The following is a 10,568-nucleotide window of genomic DNA, read 5'->3' on the forward strand; positions in this document are numbered from 1 at the left end:
ATCTAAAGCATGAACCTGTCTAGGCTCTGGGAAATCTTCCTGGGATAGCCTTTTTGGATTTATTGGCAGAGGAGACAGTGTCTTGCCCCGGGGCCCACATTTGATGGTTGATATGAAGTTTGACACTGAATGTCCTGAGTCCACTTGGTTATCCTCTAAGAGATATCAGATGTCAAATCATAAAACTTTCACAGCATACTGCCAATGTCTTTTTGTTTAGTTTGTAATGCACTTGATATATTGATACATAACATAATACTTTTAGAAAATGGGCTCTTTTGCTAGTTTTTTTAGTTATTGTACCACAGAGGCTGGAAAAAATGGAGACCCTATACTTGGCTCAGTCTAAAGATAAAAATCTGCTTACCAAAACCTAGTGCTCATTAATCAAGGTAAAGCAAGTTGTTTTTGTATTTTTTTTTTTTGTCTTGAAATTGCGCTATAAGATGTATATACAACAATAATGCAATGATAAAGCAAATTATCTGAAAGTAATTTTTGATTGGAAGTAGTGCAACAACAACAACATATGAAATGTTGAAATTGAGAAAATAGTTTATTTAAAAACTATATGCTCATTTTGAATTTGATGGCAGCAACACATATTAAAAAAATATTAGTTTGGTACATTCCCTTTGTTAACGAAAGAACAACAATTGCAGCATTTCAGCTGCTTAACAGTTGGAGACATCCTTTGTCATATTTTTTGCCTTAAAGTGCCACAAAAGTTATCAGTGCAGGTCCGGACTGCAGTTCTGCATTATGTATGCATTACTGCGCTCAGCATCACATATTTTTTCTTATCATCTCTGCACTGATAATAAGTCAGATGGTCCCTCTTATTTTTAACAGAGAGGACCCAGCCTCCATGATTTCCATAAATAATTCAAAATTTGGCTTATCAGACCACAGAACAGTTTTTCTCCTCGGTCCATTTGTAATGAACTTGGGTTCACAGAATGTACTAATGTTTTCAGAGCGACCAGTTTTCACTGGCATCATATTTTAGAGGTGTTTCTGTGTTACATTTTGCAGTGAAATACAGTCTTTTCATGCACATGGTGGAAAAGTTGTCCATACGTGAAAAGAAAAGACAATCCTTATTTTTTAAACGCTCAGAGATAAAATAATCTGGCAGGTACTTGGCCATCTTCCCATGCCATGCATGCAACATAAAGAAATGCACTTAAAGGTTAATTAGAAAAATTATCTGTTGAGCTGAAAACAAATGGTACCGTGGAGTCCCCCTGCTGGCAGACGAGTTAATCTATGGCAGGTCTCCTCACTGGTCCACCTGTGATCCGTCTCCGTCACTCTGTTGACAGTCCCTGCGGGCTGCTCGGAGGATATGCTCCATTGCATCGCTGTGACTAGCCTGCTAATGAATACAGAGGAGCCCAGGATGTCCAGATGCCTACGAAATAGCAGGGAAGACTCCTCTGGCTGCTCAGATCATTCTCCGGCTGGATGTTGGCTCAAATGAAGCGGAACATGGCTACCAGACTGAGAGTGCAGAGAGGAATGTCACTCAGCTTGGGCAGTGATTGCTCTGATGTTTGAGATTCATTCTGTGAAACTCAATGGATCCCTAAGGGTGAAAGAATAGCTTGCAATTTATAGGAGATAGACAAGGTTTAATCTGTATGAAGGCTGTGCTGTAAGGCAGGTAATATAGAAAATGGGTAAACTTTCAGTGTATGGCACCGTGCTTATGTCAGACTTTATTGTCAATCCAAACGAACACATTTTTATGGTGCATTAAAAGTTAATATTCGGGTTTAGAAACTGGAAAGTGTATAAGATAAAAATTTTACAAAGCAATGTAGGTAGTGTTTTAACACTGTCTCGGGCTATTGAATCAACTTTGCTGGCTGCTCCAGCATGTACACAGAAAGCTTATGATGATGATGATGGACTGTCGTATCAACCAGCTTTATGGCAGATGTAGATTTCTGGAGTCTGCTACAAGTTTAGCCGAGACACTGCACTAATGTTGAGAGCTGACTAAATCAAATATCAGCCAGTTAATACGTACAAATTGCAGTGATGCTGTTTGATGACTTCCACTTCATTGGAAAGCATGTCTTTCTGTGTCTGGGTCCCTGTCACAGCTTAATTAATTGTCCCTTCTGACATTCACAACAAGCTATTAGAGAAGCTGCTGGGTTCATCCTTTCATTAGCAAACTAAGTGGCACCAGCATTCAAATATTGCTTGATCTACTACGCTGCTGACATGGGAAGAGAGGAAAAGTGAAAGGTGCGGGAACCTTATAAATCAACATAAAATCATTTCGCTTTCGGGTACTTTACATCTTCATGTTAAAATTATTCATCACATCAGAACAGCCTGTTCCCTTGTTATCATTCCTCCAAATAGCACTTTTACAAATAAAACCATGATGTAAGACCTCTCACAAGAAATATTCCATTCTTGTACAAAATTCCCAAACTTTATTCTGTGAGACATATTTGTACAGATGCTCTTACAACAACATGGTTGTGTCATTTTACACTGTAAAAATACCAGCTGATTATGATGTTTCTGAGATTTGATAATCAACATATTCAATGTCCCTCAAATTGCCTTGCTGTAAAAGACTTCTTATTACACTTTGTTCCTGGAGAAGTCTCAAGAGTATAGATTCACTTCACAGCTCCACAGTGTAAAATTCTTTATATGTAACGAATTTCACAATGTGGAGCTGTCAGAAAGCAACAAACTATAACATGACAGATTTAACAGGGTTGATTGTCGTATTAGAGGTGCCAAAACAATTTGAAAATGTTAATGGATCTGCTAATGATCTTTCAGTGATGTATGATCAGAGCAGTGCTTTAGTGTGATCGAAATAATAAGGAAACAGTTCAGCCTGCATGAATTTACATGCTGAAAGTAAAGCAGACCTTGAGCCAGTCAGGTGGGTGATAATCACTGTTGGTGTGCAGTGCCTCTTTATGTTACACACAGTGCTGCATGTCCTCCCCAAATAACTGATCCTAGGTTTAAACTGCCCAACATCATTGTTGAGTTTCACAGTGCTCTTTGGCAAACATCAGGCAAACAAACAGTTGGTAATTATTTATTTATTTGGAGAACATCACCTCCTTCCATACATGCCATAATTCATGCAACCAACATTTTGTTAAGAAAGCAAACTTAAAAACTAAAATCCTAAACAGTACATAAGCCAAGCATTTAAGCCTTTAGCTGTTATTTTGTTTTACCTCATTGGGTATTCTGCGCTGTGCCTTTTAGAGTCGTCATAGCTAGTCGCCCACTTCCAGGGAGCTTTATGCATATCACAAACACACATATACAGGCCATATGTTGACAGGGACAGTCAGTGAAGTTAGACGAGACTGACCACAGGGAGTCTCTTCCTGCAGGCACTACAGGTACACTACTTGCTAACACGAAACACACACACACAAAGAAGGAAAGGGAAAGATGCAAATGCTGAAACTCATGGCCATGTTTTCTTCTTTTTTTTATTAAATATGAGCTATAGTTTCATCCACTTATTTGCAGAATTACGGTAAACCTGTTACAACATTGATTGCATGAAAAAACTATTCACTTTGCTCATTAAATTGAACTGTGAGTGGATGTGGTTTAGGAGGTAGAGCAGGTTGTCCATTCACTACAAGTCTGTGGTTCAATCCACAGCTGCTCCTGTTCACGTGTTAATGGTCTCTGGGTAAGACCCTGAACCCACTTTGGTATGTTGCTAAATGTTGATAAAAGAGTCAGCCAAATAATTTGTGAGTATACTTTTCTGATAACAACTATGCGTGTTCTGTTTTTAATTCATGTTCTTTCATTGTTAGGATTGTCCTGGGTTTCAAAACCTTGTTTCAAATTTTAGGTTTCATTGAAATACTGATATCATTTTTTTATATATGTTGGAGGGTTTATATATCCCATCTGGCCTGGGAACGTCTCGGAATCCTGCCAGCAGAGCAAGAAAACGTTCCTGTGGAGAAGAATGTCTGGAAACCCTTGCTAAACCTGCTGCCACCGCAACCTGACTCGTGATAAGTGGAAGATAATGAATGAATTAATTAATTAATGAAAACAGAATCGCACACTAAAAATTGAAAACGAATTTGTTTTTTGAAAAAAAAACACAAAATATGTTGAGTGTAAAAATCCTTGTTATGTGGACTAAAGCTTTAGTAATTTGGAGACCCGTTTAAATACATGTTAGAAATTTCACAAAGCAGAAACATGTAACACTACATACCCAACAACACATACACAATATGTACATTGATGCCATTTTGTGTCATGTTGACATACATGTCAGAATTATATTGGCTTGATAGTTTATAACTGTATCAATGTGCATTTAGAAAGAAGAAAAAACCACCATGAAAAAAGGAGTTTAACTGAAGTACCTTAATCACATTTACAATGACTGTTACTAAAGTGGGTCAGATTAGGTTGCATGCCAGTTAGCAGCATTTGTCAGCTAGAAGCGAACATCACTTTGATATGTGTGTTTTTAAGCAATGTGAGACATCTGAAAGAACTCCAAAGAAGTCAAGTCATCTGTGCTAAAACTGTTACAACATCAGTCAAAAACACTGCACATTTTTAACATGTAAAGGCAGCAATCCTGAAAATACAGAAGTGCCAAAAGCATACACACACTGGGAGAAGTTAAGAGCAGATGTATTTTGAAACTGGCCAAAAAGCATGTAGCAAATATTTACTTCAGGGTTCTGAGTGAAACATGCATTTTATGGGCCTGTAACCTACTGTGGCCCTACTGCACTATGGAGCTGTGTTTACAAATCTTTTTGTGTTGGTTATGGCGACAGGATACTCAAAAAATTGTTGAGGCATGGTAGGAGGATTACAAAAAAAAAAAAAAAAACCTTAAGATAAGAAAAGAAACACAAGGTAATTAAACATATTAGCAACCCAACTTGCTACTGTGAAACTAGGTGTTTCCACAACAGCAATAATTGCTTAATCCATAGTTCAGCTTTATAAAGTTCAACTTTATAAGGTTGAACTAGGACGTCTGTGTGATGGATGTTACAATGGACAGTTGGAGCTAATCTTCGGCCAACTGTGGCCTTTTCTGTGTGGAGTTTGCATGTTCTCCCTGGGCTTGTATGGGTTTTCTCCCATAGTTCAAAGACATTAATGAATGTTAGGTTAATTGGTGACTCCAAATTGTCTGTAGGTGTGAATGTTAGTGTGAATAGTTGTCTGTCTGTGTATGTCTCTCTGTGTTGGCCTGAGTAAGACTGGCGACCTGCACAGGGTATACCCCGCCTCTGGCCCTGTGACAGCTAGGATAGGCTCCAACACCCCTGCAATCCTGATCAGGAAAAGTCGATGGATGGATGTCAACTAAGCTCCGCCCTCTTCACGTTAGTTTCTGACATAAAGCAACACTGAAAGCCACGTTCGAGCAGGAAGCACAGGGCCTCTGATTACAGACTTTATGATAACAGTGTCGCAGTCCTCCCATTGTAAACCCCCCTGTAGCAGTCAGGAGCATTGTGGGGCTTAGTGACCAGAGATGGTACTGCAACATCTGCATTGATCACGTGCCCAAAAAGCATTGTTCTCATCATTCTCAATCATTGAAAAACAGTGACTACATGTTCCCAGTGTTACAAACCCCATAAATTGTCTCTATTATCCAAATTTGATTATGTGTGATGAGCCAAGAGATGCAAAAGGCGGTCGCTAGTGCATGCGCTTAATGGGCCCAACAAATGTGTCAGTGTGAGATTCAGCTGAAACATTTTAATGGTGAAATCCGTACGAATGACTACATTTTTGTTTGGGTGTATTTGCCACTAAGTAACTTTCATAGATGTGAATAAGCGCCAAGACTCAATCTGATATCCAGCTCTAATACTAAATCCATAGTTTGCATGTGTATCATTGTGCCAAGCAGCACACACAGTGTGCAGGTAGAATGAGCCGCTCTAAGGCAGCACCATTAGAGAGTAGATGGAAACCAATTCATGTGATAATAAGGACCTTCAGTACACAACTATTAACTAGTTGTTGTTTTTCAATATATCTGAATCCTCTTAGAGAGCTGTTGAACATCAGATATGGGGTTACAGACTCCTTTTATATTTACGTTTTTTGATTTTATAACTTTTATGACTTTTTTGAACAAAATAATAACAATGGCAGCATAAAAGGAAGCACTACATCTTTTAATGAACAAAATTATTATTTTGCATTATATATTTTTGTGAAAATGGATAACATTTGTTGTGTTTTAGATTTCAACGCTGTCCCATAATGTACTGTACTGATGATTGGTATGATGTGATTATCTATGCACAGCAAAAAGACAAATGCAAGGACATAAGAAAAAACGTTTTTTGTTTGCTATTGTCAGCTATTTTTCACCATGCCTACTGTTTTATTACACGATTGCTGAAATTATCTTTCCAAATTATTCTTACGTGGCTGTGTATCACAGTGGTCATAACTGTCAGTACTGTGTTTTGTCACCTAACCATCCTATGGAGACCCACAGATGACATGCCCTGACAATGTTTTGCAAAATTTGGGGAATTTTGAACAGTAAACAAATCTGTAACCTTTGATGGGATGGAGGGCTTAATGTTGCTTTTGAGACTGTGATTTGTTTTCTATAATCCTGTATGTTATTTGCACGGCCATGAAAGCGGCTTCACAGAATGGGAGTGCTTATTCCTTATGTACATAATTGCTCAATCAGGTGAAACATGTTTGATGTATAATCTCTGTTATGTCATTTAAAAAAAACAGCAAAGACTGACAATCTTCCCCTGACTACCAGATTCGAGTTTAGTTTCAGGAGATTAGGGCATGTTCAGTACCGTCTTAATGAAGCTTGAGCAAAATTTTAGAAATGTACAGATAAAACAAATTTAACGTGAATCATGCAGAAGTCTTTGAGCGTTGCAAGCACTGAAAGGGGACTTAATACAAGAAAACTGCCCAGCTCTTTTCCATAGTTTAACAGACAAATATCAATTTTACACTTTATATGGTAAATCACTTGGATCATTTTTAACTTAAAATAGTGGAATATTACAAAATACCCATGGATTATATATACTTCATATCGTGTATCATTTTTTCTTATATGTGCTTAAGTCATTCATGCTAAAGTGTTTAAACAACTTTATACAGTGTAATACACACCAATAACCCACAACATTAACACTGATGCTCCTAATGATATCATGGAGAATGAGGGTCAGCATGGTCATAGTCAGCAGTTGGCAGCCACACGGCCCTATGCACAGCAAAATATGATACACTGTATACAGAGGTAGTAGTAGCAAACAAACTCAGTACTCAATACTACTTTTCCAAGCACTACTTCCAATCTTTTACTCATGTAAAAGCAGTCCCAGCTCTAACCAATTTGGCGCCCTAGGCAAGAATTTAGGTGGCACCCCCCTTGCATCGCAGGAAATTTCACTGCCAATTTATATACACTCACACAAGAAACTGAGTAGCTTTAAAAAAAAGCCCAATCGAAAGACTTAACAAGAACATAATAAATTAAAAAGAAATGTATACAAAATATTTAAAATACAGTATAAATAGCCTAAACAAAATATGAGATTTAACTACTAACAAAATAAAAACTGTTAACAAGTGCCATAAAATTAATTACAAAATCATTATTTAATTAGCATTAAAGAAACCAGTGGGCTTTTTTCCTATATTGACAAAGAAAGTTAAAATACTCATGCTGACACCTTCATCCATACTTTTGTTTAAGGAATGCGAAGCTGGTTCATATTGAAAATGACCTCTGTGAACGGTCTTCGTACATTGTCAGTTAGAGGAGATGGCCAGTGAGCAGGGTCTATTGGTGCAGCCTTTATTCCTGATGCTGCATCACTGGGTTGTGAGGTGGAAGCGACAGGAGGATCACTTGATGCTGCTGTGGAGATATCTGTAGATGGCCCAAGATTTGCAGGGATGGGAAACAAATATCTCAACAGTGCATCTGAAAAGTGATGAGGAGTATGTGACACCATTGTGAGTTACAGTTTAATAATAAGAAAGATGATTCCAACAATAAAATGAAATAAAATGAAATGAAATAATAAAAATGAAAAAACTACAAGATGGATGATGTTCACTACACTAAACATGTATATTATACAATACAAAATAGACTATATTGAATTTTATTGTCATTACAATGAAATGCTGATTAACAGAATGCAAAGAGGCAGTAAAGTGCAAAATAATACAGTATATGGGAATGTTAAGTTATGGTGTATTATGCACTTTAACATTGTTGTAAAGTTTACCACTATAAACACACACAACTAGGCTAACAACTAGAAAGTGGTGGATACGCATCTTGACCGTCTATTATTACAAGCAGGGGAAACATTAACTAACCAGATTTTTAAAAAAGAAACAAATATATAACACCTGCTGAATAAATTGGGGACCTTGGGAAAGTATTATTATTATTATTATTATTATTATTATTATTATTTAATAGGCTTTGCTATGAAGCATGCTTATCTACATTTCTACAAGTACAAAAGTAAAAGTACTCCACTAAAAAAACAATATCTTTAAAAAAATACAAATTGTGGTAATTATGGCAAAACATGTACATGAATTTATAAAGAAAATAAGGGTCAAAGGTCACTGTTGGTTAAGGTGGAGTTGATTTAAACCAAATTATGAGCTGACAGGTGGGTGACCCCATAATGATACATTAGCATTTGTTCTTAATAATATTTTTATAATATTTTCATAAAAACAGACTATTCATTCTCTTATCATAATAAATTACCAGGTGATGGAAATGCTGTTGCTAATTCTTATAGCAAAGTAAGTGAAACTCTCATACATTTGGATTATTGTTAAATAAAACAACCTAGTTGTTGTTTCCAGCCCTACTGACGTGTGGTAACATGCACATCTAGCCCATTTTGTATCTTATGTATTTTCAGTTTGTGTTAGAAAACACAACTGTAACTTGTTGTGGAATTACAAACGTCCAGATTAACTTAATGCATGATATGGTCACAAGGTGTCCTGCCTGCTTCCTTTATTTAAGAGACATGGCTGGCTGCATGCCCAGGGGCTGGTTTCACCTCTTCTGTTTCCTTTTTCAGGGTTTTATCTCCATTGTAAAAGTGTTCAAAGTACCAAAAGTGGAACGCAGCCAGAACTGCAAAAAAACTCTTCGACTACTTTTACTGCATTTCTGCATAGTCAGCATAAAGACATGGTATCCACTATAAAACATGATTTAGCACAAATAGATTAAACTTGTTAGAAAGACCAGATAACCAAAAGCGCAAAGCTGCAATCGCAATCCTAACACTAACTTGTTACATACAGTAAGTACATGTGTTATATCACCAGAGTCTCTCACGGTCCCCCAACCATTGTCCCATGAGTGATAACCACTTCATTTAGTTCTGCATTGACTATTATAGGGCTCAATAGCTGTGATGCTCAAACAAAATTATATTATGAGGAACACAGGCATGTCTTGAACGTGACAGCATGGGGGTGTGGAATCATGTCCCCTTTCATCAAAAGAGTTATGATCAGTCAAGTTGGGCTCATAACAAATAGCAGCCTTTGCGCTTTTATCAGCAATGCTGTGACCCTCAACGCTATGACCTCATCATTAATATGGGAAGGCCGGATGATAGATCAAAGCATGGTTCAGTGGAGCATCCCTGGGCCAGAGCTGGCCTTGAATCGTTCATCACACGTTCCCTGTGGGGACTTTACGAGGGTCCAGGGAGAAAGGACGCTCTCGAGGCTGTCACATTTGTTTTACCGCTTTTGATAATAGCTCCCTTTAAAAAAGATAATATGCACAGGAATTTCTCATTAACACATAGCTGTGATTATAGCTGTGATGACTCTAATGTTAATCAAAGAGTGGTTTTGACAATCTGGTGCATTTGTTTTTTCAGTTTGGTTACACTAAATGAAGTCATATCAAACATCCACAAAAAAAAAAAAAAAAACAATAACCGCTGTGATTGCTATTTTATGTCATTAAGTAATCTTGACACCATATCTGTAGTGCAGGCATGATGTGATCTTTTTCATTAACCAAGCTGATTTAGAAAATAAATGATACATTTATTGTTGTGCGAAAATATCAACAGAGGGAAAATGCCACCCAGAATGTCACTGATAAAACAACTAAGAGCTCCAATATAAAAACAAATAAAGTTTGTTCTAAAAAAAAAAAAAAGTCTATAGAAATGTATGTCTCTGTTTAGTTGTGGGAAACGAGCAAATGGGAAACAGTTGTGCAGGCAGGTGTCAGGTCACAAGAGTGGTTAGGTCATGTGCAGAAGCAGGAAATGTGCCAAGGAAAGCAGCCCCCTGCCTCAGCTTGCATGTTTGTGTGTTGCCACACCAAGTCCCATCCCAGAGCAGTTACAGACTGGGAGCTCACTGTCAAACTCTTCAATTATAGAATCACCTAATGTAAGTTAACTGCAGAGTGGGCACAGATGTTTCCTGCTGATGGGGAAGAGAGAGTTAGTGTTAGGTTAGGTTTCATTTTTGAGATTGACCAG

This window comes from Channa argus, chromosome 9, assembly GCF_033026475.1.
Source record: "Channa argus isolate prfri chromosome 9, Channa argus male v1.0, whole genome shotgun sequence".
Taxonomy (NCBI): domain Eukaryota; kingdom Metazoa; phylum Chordata; class Actinopteri; order Anabantiformes; family Channidae; genus Channa; species Channa argus.